The following is a 15,568-nucleotide window of genomic DNA, read 5'->3' as shown; positions in this document are numbered from 1 at the left end:
GCCAATTAATCTGGCAGCAGCGTAATGTAGGGGCAAAGACCTATGTGTCACTTTCTGGGCTGCTTGCTGTAATTTAAAAAAATTAAAGTTTTATCAGTTTTTTAGGAGATTATCTCTATAGCACTAGTTTCCACTGCTTCCATGTAGTCCTCCATATTTATGAGCTCAATATAATGATGCCCCTACCACTGACAGGCAGCTCTCTACCTATTTACAGTGTACGCAGAAAGCTGCCAATTAGTGATGTGGGTGGGGTCATACAGAGCTCAGCATTAAGAGAACTGCTGGATCTGCAGCAGAGAAAACCTTTATCAAAATTGCAGCATGCAATCCAGGAAGTGACACCGGTCTAAGCTGCTTGTGACAAAATAATGTTAAGATGAGCAAATTAATTTTTTGGGGATTTGTCAGTAATTCAGATTTGCACAAAAAAACAAATATTTTATGATTTAATGAGTCTCATGAAGCTTCTGGTTATTGCTCTTCCTATTAATATGTGTTATTTTATTGCCACAATTTTTATAAAATCATTTTAAAACATGACAACCTTACATTAGTCAGTTAATCTGCCTCAAAAACTTCTGATCAAGGAACGTTCACAGTAAAATTGTGTTTAAAATAGTTGGATTGCAGATTAGTGAATCAATTCGAGGATAATAAAAATTTTTTCGAGGTTCACAAAAATTTGGATGCACCAGGAACCTATTTTTTAGGATCTTATTTGTTTGATTGTTCATAGAGCTCAGAACTGTTAAAAGATTAAAAATAAAAACATTACTGTTACCTTGTCCCTGATCTGTTCTGGCACCGCAGCTTCTCTTTTGGCCCTTTGCTAGCTCTGGTCTGCATCTTCACTCTCCAGCTCTGACTAGGTCCTTCCTCTAGCTCCGGTCTTCATCTTCGCTCTTCAACTCTATCTATGACCTTCCTCTTGCTTCGATATTCATCTTAACTCTCCAGCACTGACTAGGCCCTTCCTCCAGCTCTGGTTTTCCTCTTCACTTTCTTGCTCTGACTTGGCCCTTCATCTGGCTCCGATCTTCATCTTCATTCTCCAGCACTGTCTAGGCTCTTCCTCTAGCACCGGTCTTCATCTTCACGCTCCAGCTCTGAGTAGGCCCTTCCTCTGACTCCAGTCTTCATCTTCACTCTCTAACACTGACTAGGTTCTTCATCTACCTCCGGACTTCATCTTCACTCTCAAGCACTGACTTGGCCCTTCCTGTGACTCCGGTCTTCTTCTTCACTCTCCAGCACTGTCTAGGCCTTTTGTCTAGCTCTGGTCTTCATGTTCCCTCTCCAGCATTGACTAGGCCCTTCCTCTGGCGCTTGTCTTCATCTTCACTCTCCAGTACTGACTAGACCCTTCATCTGGCTCTGGTCTTCATCTTCACTATTCAGTTCTGATCAGGCCCTTCCTCTGGCTCCAGTCTTCATCTTCATTCTCCAGCACTGACTAGGATCTTCATCTAGCTCCAGTCTTCATCTTCACTCTCCAGCTCTTACTAAGCCTTTCCTTTGGTTCTGGTCTTCATCTTCTCTCTCCAACCCTATCTATAACCTTCCTCAGGGTCTGATCTTCATCTTCACTCTCCAGCACTGTCTAGGCTCTTCCTCTAACTCCAGTCTTCATCTTCACACTCCAGTTCTGACTAGACCCTTCCTCTGGCTCCAGTCTTCATCTTCACTCTTCAGCACTGACTAGGCACTTCATCTACCTCCGGTCTTCATCTTCACTCTCTACTAGAGTTGAGCGACTTTTGGTTTTTTATGGTCGAGTTTCGTTTCGTGAAACCCGACTTTTCCAAAAGTCGGGTCGAGCAAGATCGGCCGATTATAGGGAAAAGTCGGGGTCGTCCCGAAACACGAAACCCAATGTAAGTCAATGGGGAATAAAAGTCGGCAGTGAGAGGAGGACAGGAAACACACCTACAGTGCTCATTTGAATGCCAAAAGCATCAATTCTTCTTATTTAAGCTGGTCAACCTTAATTAACTTCATAATACAAGTTACGCACTGAAAAATGGGGGTTATTTGGCTAAAGTTGTGGGGGGGTAGGGCTGGCTCCAGGTTTTCATGTGCCCTGGGCGAAAGAGCGCCCCTTTAACACATAATACCACAACTCATCATGCTCCGATACGGCAGAGAAATAGCGGTATAGTACAATGAAAAATACTTCACTTTTTACATCTCATGACGAGGCCCATCTATTTCTCCATACAGAATCATTGGTCCCATATAATGTTTGAAACAGTATATGATGAGCTCCACATAATGCTACAGTACATGTTGGTCCCCATGGATGAAGCTCCACTGTCTTATGGGCCCAAATAATGCTCCAAACATAATGGGCCCCATTTCTAATGCTCTAGTGTATAATGGGCCCTGTAAATGCTGCTCCAGTGTCTGATGTCCACCTTTGGAATGTTCCAGTGTATGGTGGGCCCCATCTATCATTCTCCAGAGTATAGTGCTCCCCAAAAATTGCTGTCCCAACATTGAAAACAATCAAATAAGTCTCCTCGCTAGGGAATCCCTGTACTAGTCTGGACTCCTCGTCGTCCCCATCTTCCATCTCACTGCACAGTATTTCAACTGTGATCCTGAGCAAGCAGGGGGGCCCACTCGTTGGCGACGGCACTGGCACAGGGCCCCTGATAGTACGGTGGTGTGTCTGATGGCGGGTGGGCCGAACCTGCACTTTCATGTGCAGCTTCCTCTTTGTCACCGTGTAAGATGGAACTGTATATGGGAAGGGTAACCTGAGTTTCATCAGGGTCAGATTCAGGCCGTGTAGCGTGCGAGGGGAATGTAGTGGTCTGGGTCAATGTACCAGCAGATTCATCGAGCAGTGGCTGGGCATCAGTGCACTTGTGTCGCCCCCAGGAGAACGGTCGCCACAGTGGCATTACCTTCCTCCTAGGGAGTGTGATGTCATGCTTGGGAGCAACGAAGGATCTCTCTAGCAGGTTAACTGATTGGGCGGCGTTATTCCCACGAGTCATGACCCTCCAAACAGCGTTCATGAAGGCAAAGTGTTTGTTTTACGTGGGCAGTATGGTTGCAAAGCTGAACCTTAAAGGAATGTTCAGAAGGGCACCACCAGGAGTGGAGCCTACGGCGTAATTTGACTCAACACGGGCAACCTCAACCATGCCAGCTACAGAACAGATGCACACATTGCAAGCTTAATTCCGTTAACGAACGAGACTCCGTCATGCCCCGCGGTCCGAGTCTGGCTTACTAGAGGGACACGTGAGGCTCTGGCACATGAGATTGGTCAATAACTGGTGTGTCATGCCCTTACATGTCCGTGGCTGCATGTGCGCTACACTGAAAAGGCCAGCGTTTGTCGCTTACAGGTGCAGATAACCCGCAGAACAACGTTAGTGATGGGGATCACTGATTACAATTATTACTCGCGAACGATGATTTCCCAGTAAGTGCAGGTCAACCGCAGTTCCGGAATTAGGCCTAACCGTCATTCCTGAAAAAATTGAAAAACTTACGTGTGCAAACCACAGGTGCTGTAGCTTGCTTAACAGCTCGCCAGCCGTTCTCACGCCCAGTATGGGTTACACGTGATTGCAAAAAGGTGAGAAAGGGTACCGTATCCCCGGATAACATATATGGATAGCGTACACATTCAAAATATATGTCTATACATCAGGAGGCAGGCTCAGACGGTGTCAGGCACAGTATGGCTTGCAAGTGATTGCACAAAGGTGAGAAAGGGTATTGTATCCCCGGATAACATGTATGGATAGCGTACACATTCAAAAGATATGTCTATACATCAGGAGGCAGGCTCAGACGGTGTTAGGCCCAGTATGGATTGCACGTGATTGCACAAAGGTGAGAAAGGGTACCGTATCCCCGGATAACATGTATGGATAGCGTACACATTCAAAAAAATATGTCTATACATCAGGAGGCAGGCTCAGACGGTGTAAGGCCTAGTATGGCTTGCAAGTGATTGCACAAAGGTGAGAAAGGGTACCGTATCCCCGGATAACATGTATGGATAGCGTACACATTCAAAAGATATGTCTATACATCAGGAGGCAGGCTCAGACGGTGTAAGGCCCAGTATGGCTTGCAAGTGATTGCACAAAGGTGAGAAAGGGTACCGTATCCCCGGATAACATGTATGGATAGCGTACACATTCAAAAGATATGTCTATACATCAGGAGGCAGGGTCAGACGGTGTAAGGCCCAGTATGGCTTGCAAGTGATTGCACAAAGGTGAGAAAGGGTACCGTATCCCCGGATAACATGTATGGATAGCGTACACATTCAAAAGATATGTCTATACATCAGGAGGCAGGCTCAGACGGTGTTAGGCCCAGTATGGCTTGCACGTGATTGCACAAAGGTGAGAAAGGGTACCGTATCCCCGGATAACATGTATGGATAGCGTACACATTCAAAAGATATGTCTATACATCAGGAGGCAGGCTCAGACGGTGTTAGGCCCAGTATGGCTTGCACGTGATTGCACAAAGGTGAGAAAGGGTACCGTATCCCCGGATAACATGTATGGATAGCGTACACATTCAAAAGATATGTCTATACATCAGGAGGCAGGCTCAGACAGTGTTAGGCCCAGTATGGCTTGCACGTGATTGCACAAAGGTGAGAAAGGGTACCGTATCCCCGGATAACATGTATGGATAGCGTACACATTCAAAATATATGTCAATACACCAGGAGGCAGGCTCAGACGGTGTCAGGCACAGTATGGATTTGACGGCCCAGACTACACATGGGAGGAGCAGGGAGAGGTAAAGATTGCAAATGCTGGGGCCCTGCCCAAGCAAGGGGGGCCCACTCGTGGGCGTCAGTACTGGCACTGGGCCCCTCATAGTACGGCGGTGTGTCTGACGGCGGGTGTGCACCACCACCGTCAGAGACACTTGATTGCACTATGAGGGACCCAGTGCCCGCGCCCAAGAGTCGGCCTACCCACCTGTCCAGGGCAACGGCACTCGAACGGTGTCGTGCGCTAGGTGGTGACCCCGGCCATGGGGGGGGGAGGCAGCACAGTTAGGGAGTTTTAGAAAGTGGCATATGCTGATGTTGGACATTCAGCTGATGCAAAAGGCGAAATAGGTCAAGTCCCAGGAAGAGGTGGACCAAAGCAAGCCTTTTTTCTGTCACCCTATGTGTCATCAGGGGAAGGTGGGACAAAATCCTTGGAAACCCATGCATGGTTCATTTTAATGAAGGTTAGATCATCCACATTTTGGGTTGACAGACGGGTCCTTTTTTCTGCAGGATTGATCCAGCTGCACTGAAGACTCTTTCCGATAGCACACTTGCAGCTGGGCAAGCGAGCTCCTGTAAGGCATATTGTGCCAATTCAGGCCAGGTGTCCAGTTTAGCAGCCCAATAGTCAAAGGGGAATGACCTGTGTGGGAGAACATCGATATGGGAGGAAAAGTAGTTTGTAACCATAGTTAACAACTGCTGTCTCCTGTCACTTTCCATCGATGCTGTATTACCAGTTGTGTGAGCGGTACTTGAAAAATCAGTCCACAACATTGTCATGAAACCCCTGTCTCCAACGCCACTTCTGCTGTGTGCCCCATGAACACCTCTGCCAAGCTGCTCCCGGCCCGTACGGCTCATGTGAGAACCATCACCGCTGCTGTGTGCTGGGAATGCCTCAAGCAACCGATTTACCCGAGTTGCTTGTTTATTAGCCAATATTAGGTCAAGGTTCTCCTGTGGCATGATGTTTTGTAATTTGCCTTTATAGCGTGGATCCAGGATGCTGGCCAACCAGTAGTCGTCATCGTTCATCATTTTGGCAATGCGGGGGTCCCTTTTTAGGATCCGCAAGGCATAATCTGACATGTGGGCCAATGTTCCCGGTGTCAATGATGCACTGCGAGTGCTGGTTGGAGGAGGACTTTCTGGCAAATCCACATCCCTCCAGTCACGCACAAACCCTGTACCAGACCTTGCCACGCCAACATTTTCACTTGCCCCACGAGATGCATCCTCCTCCCCTAAGTAATCATCCCCATCATCATCCTCCTCCTCCTCTTCTTCCTCCAACTCGTCCAGGAGAGGTCCCTGAGCAGACAATGGCTGAATGTCATCAAGGATTCCCTCCACCTCTTCCTCCTCGTCAACATTGGCTGCAGACGCCTGCTCCTTAAGGTGCGTCAAAGTTTGCATAAGCAGACGCATAAGTGGGATGCTCATGCCTAGGATGGCGTCGTCTGCGCTTACCAGCCGTGTGCATTCCTCAAAACACTGAAGGACTTTACAGAGGTCTTTCAGCTTCGACCACTGCACACCTGTCAACTCCATGTCTGCTCTCAAAGTGCCTGGCCGTGTATCCTCCCACAAATGCATTATGGCCTGCCTCTGCTCGCACAGCCGCTCCACCATGGCAGGGTGGAGTTCCACCTTGTTGCAATGTCGATAATGAGGCGGTGGTTGGGAAGGTGGAGCAATCGCTGCAGCTTCTGCATACGAACGGAGTGTACAGGCGACCGGCGGATGTGCGCGCACAGTCTTCGCACTTTATGGAGCAGGGCTGTTAACTCCGGATAATTTTTGAGGAAGCACTGCACCACCAGGTTCAAGGTGTGAGCCAAGCAAGGTATGTGGCTGAGTTTTGAAAGGGCTATGGCTGCCACAAATTTACGGCCGTTATCACTAACTACCTTGCCTGCCTCAAGATGTACACTGCCCAGCCATGACTCAGTTTGTCGCTTCAAGTACTCGGCCAGCACCTCGGCGGTGTGTCTGTCGCCCAAACACATCATCTGCAACACAGCCTGCTGACGCTTTCCACTAGCTGCTCGATAGGGGGACACCTCGTGTGCAACAGTGGCAGCTGCAGATGGAGTGATCGTACGACTGCGCTCTGTGGACGAGCTTTCGCTTCTGGAGGAGGAGGAGGGTGGAACGCCTACAGCCAACTGTTTCCTATACCGTGGGCTAGGCAGCACTGTCCCACCACCGCTGTCCCCTGTGGACCCTGCATCCACCACATTAACCCAGTGCGCAGTGATGGACACGTAACGGCCCTGGCCATGCCGACTGGACCATGCATCAGTTGTGAGGTGCACCTTTCCACTCACTGACTGCTTGAGTGCATGGACAATGCGGTCTTTCACATGATGGTGGAGGGCTGGGATGGCTTTGCGAGAGAAGAAGTGGCGACTGGGTAGGTCATAGCGTGGTACTGCATAGGCCATGAGTTCGCGGAAAGCTGCGCTTTCCACCAACCGATAGGGCATCATCTCAAACGAGATTAGTTTGGCAATGTGGGCGTTCAAACCCAGTGTACGCGGATGAGAGACTGAGTACTTTCTTGACCTACTCATAGTGTCTGGGAGGGTGAGCTGGACTTGAGAGCTGCATATGGTAGAAGTAGCGGTGGACAGGGCGGACTGAGAGAGGGTTGATGATGGTGATGGAGTTGGTGTTCTTTCTGATGGCCTAGATTCAGTATTTCGTTGATATAACAGTGGGATTCCCTGACTGCTGTGGCCTTGCAACGACACCTCAACATTTGCTGCTGTGCTAACCGGTGGGCTTACAGTGGGGGAAACAATGTAGCGTTGCTGACTACCTTCTTTGTGATCAGTTGCACATGTGGCACTTGAGGTTTGGTGTTGTGTCCACGCTTGCAAGTGCATGCTGGTTAAATGTCTAAGCATGCAACTGGTATTCAAATTTTTCAGATTTTTCCCTCGGCTAAAGGTCTTTGCGCACTTCTTACAGATAACCTTGGCCTGATCATGAGGATTTTGTTCAAAAAAGTGCCACACTGCACTCTTCCTACTTTGGCAGACATTTTGCGGCCTAGCACGCTGTGATGTTTTGACCCTCTGGACAAGATGTCCAGCAACTCTTTTGATTTTTGGAACCTGTCTTTGGAGTGCTCCGGGCCTGCAAGATAACAGCTGTTGCGATGTTGATGTCTGCTGTGGATGCTCCTCATCTGAGCTATTGGAAGCAGCACCCTCTTCCCCCAATGGATGCCAATCTGGGTCAACAACTGGGTCATCCATCACCTCCTCTTCAATGTCATGTGCACCTTCCTCTGTGTCACCGTGTATGGTGGTATAGTGTGCGGGAAGGGGCACCTGAGTCTCATCAGGGTCAGAATCTGGCTCTGTACACTGCGAGGACAATGTAGTGCTCTGAGTGAATGTACCAGCAGAATCATCTATCAGCGGCTGTGCATCAGTGCACTCCATGTCAGATTCATCTTGGCCTGGGAAATTCACCATTTCACTTGATAATCCAGGCATGGTATGTGAAAACAGCTCTATGGAGTAATCAGTAGTATGGCCTGTGTCATCCTTCAATCTTGGTTGGGGTGAAGGACACAAGGAAAGGTGTGGTTCATGAACATGAGCCTCCAATGACGACTCAGTGCTTTTACTTTTTGCAACTTCAGAAGAAGAGGCGATAGAGCTGGAGGCTGAGTCAGCAATGTAAGGCAAAACTTTTTCCTGATGCTCTGGCGTTAAAAGCGGTTTGCCAACTCCTAGAAAACTAAGCCTTCAAAGCCTTATGGAGCCAGACGATGACGCAGGCTCAACACCTCCTGCATTCGGTCCTATTTTGCTTTTGCCACTACCATCAGATCCACCACCAACACCATCATTACCAGCTGCCAACCCCCGCCCAATTCCACGGCCTCTTCCACCAGCCTTCCTCATTTTTGGTAGAAATGTAGACAAAATCCAACAAACTATATAGTAATGTAAAACAAGGTACAAGGTGTCTATAGGACAGGGGAGATTTAGATTTTCTGCACACACTAGTGGACACTGGACACTTTTGGATTGTGTGAGGCCCACTGAATATCACAGTGCTATGTCACAGGCTCGATGGCACAGGTGTGAAAAAAGTGACTACAGGATAAGGGAGATTTTGAATTTCTGCAGACACTTGTGGACACTGGACACTTGGATTGTGTGAGGCCCACTGAATATCACAGCGCTATGTCACAGGCTCGATGGCACAGGTGTGAAAAAAGTGACTACAGGATAAGGGAGATTTTGAATTTCTGCAGACACTTGTGGACACTGGACACTTTTGGATTGTGTGAGACCCAATGAATATCAGAGCGCTATGTCACAGGCTCGATGCAGCAGGTGTGAAAAAAGTGACTACAGGATAAGGGAGATTTTGAATTTCTGCAGACACTGGACACTTGGATTGTGTGAGGCCCAATGAATATCAGAGCGCTATGTCACAGGCTCGATGCAGCAGGTGTGAAAAAAGTGACTACAGGATAAGGGAGATTTTGAATTTCTGCAGACACTGGACACTTGGATTGTGTGAGGCCCAATGAATATCACAGCGCTATGTCACAGGCTCGATGCAGCAGGTGTGAAAAAAGTGACTACAGGATAAGGGAGATTTTGAATTTCTGCAGACACTTGTGGACACTGGACACTTTTGGATTGTGTGAGGCCCACTGAATATCAGAGCGCTATGTCACAGGCTCGATGGCACAGGTGTGAAAAAAGTGAATTGTAGAATTGGGCAGAATAGGAATCTCCCTAGAGTGTAGGTCTGTAAGAACGGAACAAGTCCTCCACAGTGACACACAGATAGCTTCACTGTGGCTGTGATAACAGCCGTTACACGGTACTGTGTGAGGAGCGTACACCGCTGTATGGTGTGAATAAATGCACGCTCAGTACCTTAGCAGGACAAAAAAAAATTGGGATTGCTTTTAAAAAAGCAGTTTGCAGAGCAGTGGGGAAACAGCAATGCAGCTGTCAGGAAGCCTTAGAAGGCAGCCTAACAACCAACACCGCTGATCCACCACAATATAGCCTCCCCTTGCACTGCACACACAGTGACTGGTGTGTTGCACAGGCAAAATCGCTAGCAGCAGAAGCAGTTTTTTTGTCTTCTTCACTGCCTAACGCTCTCCCTACAGAATCAGCAACCTCACCCTATGCTAAGATCGGCAGAAGTAAGATGGCGGTCGGCGTGCACGCCCTTTTATAACCCCTGTGACGCCCACCAAAGCAAGCCAATCACTTGCATGCCCTTCTGAAAGATGGTGGCGACCCCTGCCTATGTCATCACGTTGCCCACAGTGTCCGTGGATCCTGATTGGCTGAAAAAGAGCGCTAAACAAACTTTTGAAACGCGACTTTGGCGCGTAAGTCGCCGACCTCGTGGCCGACCTCATCCTAGGGTCGGGTTTCATTTCATGAAACCCGACTTTGCCAAAAGTCGGCGACTTTTGAAATTGTTCGACCCGTTTCGCTCAACTCTACTCTCTACCACTGACTATGCCCTTCCTGTGATTCCGGTCTTAAACTTCACTCTCCAGCTCGTACTAAGCCCTTCCTTTGGCTTTGGTCTTCATCTTCACTGTCCAGCACTGTCTAGGCTTTTTGTCCGGCTCCGGTCTTCATCTTCCCTCTCCAGCCCTAACTATGCCCTTCCTCTGGCTCTTGTCTTTATCTTCACTCTCCAGCACTGTCTAGGCCTTTTGTCTTGCTCTGGTCTTCATCTTCCCTCTCCAGCTCTATGACCTTCCTCTGGCTCTGATCTTCATTTTCTCTCTCCAGCACTTTCTAAGCTCTTCCTCTAGCTCTAGTCTTCATCTTCACTTTCCAGTTCTGACTAGGCCCTTCCTCTGGCTCCAGTCTTCATCTTCACTCTCCAGCACTGACTAGGCTCTGCATCTACCTCCGATCTTCATCTTCACTCTCCAGCACTGACTATGCCTTTTCTGTGACTACAGTCGTCATCTTCACTCTCCAGTACTGACTAGGCCCTTCATCTGGCTCTGGTCTTCATCTTCACTAGTCAGCTCTAATTAGGCCCTTCGTCTGGCTCCAGTCTTCATCTTCACTCTCCAGCACTGACTAGGCCCTTTGTCTGGCTCCGGTCTTTATCTTCCTGGCCTGATTTGTTCACATAACCCTTGATCATCAGCTTTTTTATGGACAGACATGTCTGGGAGAAAAACTGCACTAACAAGAGAAAGTGTCCGAAATATCAATGTCCAGTATTAGAGCTCAGCTCCTTTCATGTGAGTACCAGACACCTATAGAGGGTGATGTCTTAGTTTTTTCTTTATTAGATATATCCAATTAGTGTAATAAATTAGCAATGACAATGACAATTTTATGTTTCAAAAAGTAGAAGAGAGAACAAGAGGAGCTGCAATCTTGGACCTAATTCCTACCTACAAAAATGATATGGTTGAGGAAATAAAGGTGGCTGGGAATTTAGGAGGCAGAGATCATGCTATCCTTGAATTTTGGATTAAAAGAGGAGGAAGACCAGTGAGGACTCAGACTTTAAGTTTGGACTTAAGAAAGGCAGATTTTAATGGATTCAGATAGAGGGTAGGAAAGGTCCAATAACTGATTGTTCTAAAGGGCACAAATGTCCAAGAAGGATGGGAGATTTCGCTAAATGGAATTCTGACCGCAGAATCGATAACAATCCCAAAAAGAAGGAAGAATTGGAAGCATTTAAAGAGACCAGGATGGATGAAGACAGAACTTAAGCACTTGTTAAAAAGGAAAAAAGAAATGTATATTAAATGGAAAAAGGAGGGCATAAAAGAAGAATATAATGCTGTCTGCAGGGAATGCAGGGCAAGTGTTAGAAAAGCTAAAGCCAGTAATGAAGTGAGGCTTGCAAGGGAGACCGAAAGCAGTAAAAAAGCATTTTTAGGGGTATGTCAAATGCAAAAGAAAAGTCAAAGATGATGTTAAGAAGGCCAAACTTTTAAATTCCTATTTTGCATCTGTGTTCTCTAAGAAAGCAATTGTAACATCAACTGATCCTCACGGTGCCATCGAAGGAATAAAGGAAACCACACTATCCATAAACAGAGAGATTGTGATGTACACTTAACTAATTTAAATGAATTTAAATCTCCTGGTCCAGATTAATTACATCCTAGGGTACTGTGCAAATTGTCTCTTCAGAGAGGAAGTGGACTATATTTCTAGGGCCACCTATTGGAAGTAGCAATCCTAAAAGTCAATGTCGACCCTTTAACGAGCCTTGTTACATGACTTAGGATAAAAGCCAAAACCAGAATCTCCATTTGCAGACACTGTGTTTCGGGGTACTGTCCCTCGTCAGTGCAAAGTGTGAGATCTGGTTTGGCTGTGTGACAGGCGTCTGACCGATATCCAAGAAGTATTGTTTCTCCTTGCAGAGAATGACATGCTAAGCATGACGAGATGAGGAGACTTAAAGCCGCAATGCTCCTCTGGGAATTATGCAAATTGTCTCTTCAGAGAGGAAGAGGACTAGAACTCTAGTGCCACCTATTGGAAGTAGCAATCCTAAAAATCAATGTCGACCCTTTAACGAGCCTTGTTACATGACTTTGGATAAAAGCCAAAACCAAAATCTCAATTTGCAGACACTGTGTTTCGGGAATCTAATCCTCTTCCTCTCTGGAGACAATTTGTGTGAACAGGACCCTACCTATTCCATACACCACTCCTTCCTGCCCTTGTCCCTGTGCCTTCCAGTTTGTTCCTGTCTTTGTGTCTCAGCCGTGCCCGCCTGCCAGTGTCTCATCCGTGCCCGCCTGCCAGTGTCTCAGCCGTGCCCGCCTGCCAGTGTCTCAGCCGTGCCCGCCTGCCAGTGTCTCAGCCGTGACCACTTGCCAATGTCTCAGCTGTGTCCGCCGTGCTTACTTGCCTGTCTGCTACTTGTGCCTGTCGCCCGTACCGTCTCCCCAAGTGGGATCAGTGGCCACAGCCAGACACCACCCTGGAGTGGCAGCTGTCGCACAAGCCTGACCTTACTATCAGAGGCTTCACTGAAAACCAAGGCAGCTGTCTTAGGCTACTTTCACACTTGCGTCGTGTGACGTACATCGCAATGCGCCATTTTGGAGAAAAAATGCATCCTGCAAAGTTGCCCGCAGGATGCGTTTTTTCTCCATAGACTTGCATTAGCGACGCATTGCGACGTATGGCCACACGTCGCATCCATCGTGCGACGGATGCGTCGTGCTTTGGCGGCCACGATGCACACAAACGTTTACTGTAACTTTTTTTGTGCGTCGTGTCCGCCATTTTCGACCGCGCATGCATGGCCGAAACTCCACCCCCTCCTCCCTGGACATTACAACGAGGCAGTGGATGCGTTGAAAAACTGCATCCGCTGCCCCCGTTGTGCAAAACTTTCACAACGTGCGTCGGCCCGACGCATTGCGACGGGCCCGTACCGACGCAAGTGTGAAAGTAGCCTTAGTTACGCCCCTTCCAGGGTAGTCTGGTTTGTGGCACAGTGGAGCCACAACCCCCTGGCTCATGCCCACCAGTCAGGGCATGAGCATGACACTATGTCCATCTCGCTTTCGTCTTCAACCAACAAGATATAGAGTTTCTCTTCCTTCTCGATGAAGTTGAAGTCTGTGAGAAGAGATCGGAGAGTCTCCTGAAGTGAGTGTCCCTCACTGCTGAGTATTTGGTGCAGTGCAGCAGGAAGTGGGTCTCATCCTCAGCTGCCTCCAAGCTGCAGTCTGGGCACAGGTAGATTGCCTTTGGCTTATAGGCCCTTCTGTGCCGCCGGTATTTAATGACTAGAATGAGGTCACTTATCTACATTATTATTGTGGTTCTTGTACTGAGAGCAATAAAGCTAATACAGGAACAGAGCGCACCTGCTGCCACCTAGTGGACGCAGAGCAGTTTCACAGAACACTTACTATAAAATGTCTTTCCGAACCAATGCTTCATTGGACACAGGCGGCATTACACCGGGCCGGCCTCCATGGCATTCAAAGGAAATTTTTTTAAGCTGAAAAGAAAATTTACAGTAAACTGTATTTTACCACGTTTATATGCGCTCCATAGTTATAGTTACAGGCGATCCTCAATAAAATTAATTTAGATAAATAAAAATATAGAATCCTTGAAGCGTCCTCCTCTGTGTAGATAAATTATTTAGCAAGTAGCTGACAGTTTCTGGAGGATGAAAACTGTGTGTTTCTTCATTAGCAAAAAGGAGCTATATCAAAGGGAAAGATGGTTACCCTCAAGGCAGCCTGGACGTCTCCATACCAGGGACATCACACGGCAGAAATGGTAACGGCATTTATCCCCTGCCATATCTACAATAATCTGATGTCCAAACAGCCCATGCAGCTATGTATTTCTATTAGGCCACATTCACACGGTCAGTATTCGGTCAGTATTTTACCTCAGTATTTGTAAGACACGACCAGGAGTGGGTGATAAATACAGATGTGGAGACATGTTTCCATTAGGCCACATTCACACGGTCAGTATTCGGTCAGTATTTTACCTCAGTATTTGTAAGACACGACCAGGAGTGGGTGATAAATACAGATGTGGAGACATGTTTCCATTAGGCCACATTCACACGGTCAGTATTCGGTCAGTATTTTACCTCAGTATTTGTAAGACACGACCAGGAGTGGGTGATAAATACAGATGTGGAGACATGTTTCCATTAGGCCACATTCACACGGTCAGTATTCGATCAGTATTTTACCTCAGTGTTTGTAAGACACGACCAGGAGTGGGTGATAAATACAGATGTGGAGACATGTTTCCATTAGGCCACATTCACACGGTCAGTATTCGATCAGTATTTTACCTCAGTGTTTGTAAGACACGACCAGGAGTGGGTGATAAATACAGATGTGGAGACATGTTTCCATTAGGCCACATTCACACGGTCAGTATTCGGTCAGTATTTTACCTCAGTATTTGTAAGACACGACCAGGAGTGGGTGATAAATACAGATGAGGTGACATGTTTCCATTAGGCCACATTCACACGGTCTGTATTCGATCAGTATTTTACCTCAGTGTTTGTAAGACACGACCAGGAGTGGGTGATAAATACAGATGTGGAGACATGTTTCTATTAGGTCACATTCACACGGTCAGTATTCGGTCAGTATTTTACCTCAGTATTTGTAAGACACGACCAGGAGAGGGTGATAAATACAGATGTGGAGACATGTTTCCATTAGGCCACATTCACACGGTCAGTATTCGATCAGTATTTTACCTCAGTGTTTGTAAGACACGACCAGGAGTGGGTGATAAATACAGATGTGGAGACATGTTTCTATTAGGTCACATTCACACGGTCAGTATTCGGTCAGTATTTTACCTCAGTATTTGTAAGACACGACCAGGAGTGGGTGATAAATACAGATGTGGAGACTTGTTTCCATTAGGCCACATTCACACGGTCAGTATTCGGTCAGTATTTTACCTCAGTATTTGTAAGACATGACCAGGGGTGGGTGATAAGTACAGAAGAGGTGACATGTTTCCATTAGGCCACATTCACACGGTCAGTATTCGGTCAGTATTTTACCTCAGTATTTGTAAGACAAGACCAGGAGTGGGTGATAAATACAGATGTGGAGACATGTTTCCATTAGGCCACATTCACACGGTCAGTATTCGGTCAGTATTTTACCTCAGTATTTGTAAGACATGACCAGGAGTGGGTGATAAATACAGATGTGGTGACATGTTTCCATTAGGCCACATTCACACAGTCAGTATTCGGTCAGTATTTTACCTCAGTATTTGTAAG

This window comes from Dendrobates tinctorius, unplaced genomic scaffold, assembly GCF_039654945.1.
Source record: "Dendrobates tinctorius isolate UK_male_01 unplaced genomic scaffold, ASM3965494v1 ptg000020l, whole genome shotgun sequence".
Classification (NCBI taxonomy): Eukaryota; Metazoa; Chordata; class Amphibia; order Anura; family Dendrobatidae; genus Dendrobates; species Dendrobates tinctorius.
This window is presented reverse-complemented; position numbering follows the sequence as displayed.